Consider the following 2,856-nt stretch of genomic DNA (forward strand, 5'->3'; position numbering starts at 1 on the left):
TGGAAAGTACAACACCCCTCCCCCCCTTACAACATTTCTCCCCCCCTACAACACCCCTCCCCCCTTACAACACCCCTCCCCCCCGCACCTGCTCCTTGAAAGAGTTGCCTCCGCCTCCGCCGCCACCTCCGCCCCTCTCGCCTCCCTCGCCTCCCTCCCCGGCGCCGCCGCCGCCGCTGCCGCCCACAAAGGCCTGGAACAGCAGCGTCTTCACCGCCACCTCCAGCCCGCGCCACTCGCCTGCGAGACACACACACGCATGCACACATGGACATGGTCACGTTCGTGCACAGTGCCAACCCTTCCCAACACACTCAGTCACAACACACGCCACGCAGGAGCCCAAGCCGCTTTGGAAGCAGCCCTCTACCCCCGCAACAGGTTGCTGTCTGTCCCTGCCCCCCTTGCTGCCCCCACCCCCCCATCGGCCCTCGGCCCGGACGTCAGCCCTGCAAACCATCACATCCCATCCTTCAGCCCCCCCTCCCTCCTTTCCCTACCCATCCATCCCCATCGCTTCCTCTCCCCTGGCTGGTATCTCGTCCTCGCTCCTTTGCATTGCGTTCGGTTCAGTTTGAGCTGGTATCTACAACCCCCCCTCTCCAGCCCCTCTCCAGCCCCCCACCCACCCTTGTAGACCACCCCGTGCGCGCCCGCTCCCAGCTGGCACGTGATGCTGATCTGCTGCTGCTGCGCCCCCAGCTCCGACTGAAACGCCGCAAGCGCCGCATACAGCTCCGTGCGTGGATTGCTGCTCGCAGCCGCATCGCTGCCGCCGCCGCCGCCGCCGCCGCCAGTGCCGCCGGTGCCGCCAGTGCCAGTGCCCGCGCTGCGGCCGCTCAGGCTGCTGCCGGCGACGCTGCCGGGCTTTCCGGCGCCGCCGCTGCCGCCGCTGGCAACGCTGGTTCCAGAGACGCGCGGCTTGCGGCCAGTGGCGGCGGCGCCGCCGCCGCCACCGCCCTGTGGCGGGCGCTGCGCGCCGCCCGGTCCGGCGCCGCCGCTGATGCCGCCGCTGCCACTGGCACTACCGGGTCCAGGCGAGCTCGCAGTGAGCGGATTGCTGCCAGAGGCTACAGAGCCCGCGCCCACCTCGCTCCCCGGGGTCCGCCGCGTCCCCGCCGCCGCCGCCGCCGCCGCCGTCACGTCGCCAGCAGCGCCCGGCGGCGATTGCAGCGCGCGCCGCCCCGACCGGGATCTCTGCCGTTCACGTGACGTCGCCACCGCCGCCGCCGCCGCTAGCGTGACGCCCACGCCCGCCGCCACCGCGCCGGCGCCATTGCCACTGCCGCCGTCGCCGCCGCCGCCACTCTCCAAGTCGAGGTGCGGCTCTATTTCCGGGAAGGCACGTGACGCCGCGCTAGATGGCAGGCCGCTGCCGCCGCCGGCGGGGCTGGCGGCGCCGCCGGTACGGTGGTTGTACGGCCCGTGCTCGGATCCAACCACCGACCGTGGCGGTGACGTGGCTCCGGATCCAGGTGTGGCGGCGCCGCCGGCTGACGCAGCCGCCGCTGCGGCGGCGGCGCGTTCCCGGTGCGAGCGCAGCAGTGGCGTTGGCGTCTGCGGGGGAGCGCCGGACGATTGCGTTGTGTCAACAGGCATCACCATACCCGCCCTGCATGCTGAACACACACACACACACACACACACACACACACACACGCGCACACACACACACCTATACACACACACACACACACACACACACACACACACATCAAAACACACGCATACCCACGTGCTCGCCGCTGGTGCCGCCGCCGCACCTCCCGCGGCTGCTGCGCCCGCTGCCGCCGCCGCTGCGCCGCCCAGTGCCGCCCTTGTCACTGCCCACAAAGCTCCCGCCACCGCCGCCGCCGCCGCCCGCCGCCCGCTCCTGCGCCCGCCGCCGGGCGCGGCGGCGGTGCAGGAACACTATGCCCGCCGCCACCGCCGCCGCCAGGGCAATGAGGCCGGCGGCGGCGCCTACGGCGGGGCCAATCACCGCCCCGATGTCGGTTGAGGCGGGTGCCGCCGGCACAACCACCACAACCGCCGCGGGCTGGGCGGGCGGCGGCGGCGGCGCTGCGCCGCCGGCGAGGCCGCCGGCTCCTGCTGCGGTACGGCGATGGTACGGTGGGTACGGTTAGACGATTGGTACCGCAGGAGATGTACCGTAACCTAGAGGCATGTGTCCAGGAACTGAACACTGCCTGACGGTGTTGCACGGCCTTCGTACAGCTTCGTGAGGTCGAATGCCGAACGGCCGACTGCACCACCGTACAACGACTCTGCAGCGTGTCCGCAGTTGGCTACTCAGGCACCCCACCAGTCGACCCAGGCACCCACCCGGTGGCGGGACAGCTTGTCCGAAGATGGCTACCCAGGCATCCCCCCCCTCGCTCAGTAGCCCCTCGCTCAATAGCCCCTCGCTCAATAGCCCCTCGCTCAATAGCCCCTCGCTCAGTAGCCCCTCGCTCAGTAGCCCCTCGCTCTATTGCATTGGGTTCGGTTTAGTTTGGGCTGGTATCTACACACACATACACACACACACACGCACACACACACACACACACCAGCCGACCCAGGTACCCACCCGGCGGTGGCACAGCGGCCGTGGGTCCCCCTCCGCCACCGCCGCCGCCGCCTGGCCCCCCGGGCAGCGGCAGCAGCGGCGCGTTGGAGCCGGGCACGGAGGCGGCGGCGGGCGGCAGCGGGCTGGCACGTGGCGGGTCGGGCGGCGGCGGCGGCGGCGGAGGCCGCGGCGGCGGGGGCGGTTCTGTGGTGGACGGGTGGTGGGAGTGGGAGTGTGGATGCAGGGGGCCCAAGGGGGACAGCTCGGCAGCGCGTGGGCACATCCCACACACCGGAATGCCTGAA

The sequence above is a fragment of the Chlamydomonas reinhardtii genome, chromosome 14 (genome assembly GCF_000002595.2).
Source record: "Chlamydomonas reinhardtii strain CC-503 cw92 mt+ chromosome 14, whole genome shotgun sequence".
Taxonomy (NCBI): domain Eukaryota; kingdom Viridiplantae; phylum Chlorophyta; class Chlorophyceae; order Chlamydomonadales; family Chlamydomonadaceae; genus Chlamydomonas; species Chlamydomonas reinhardtii.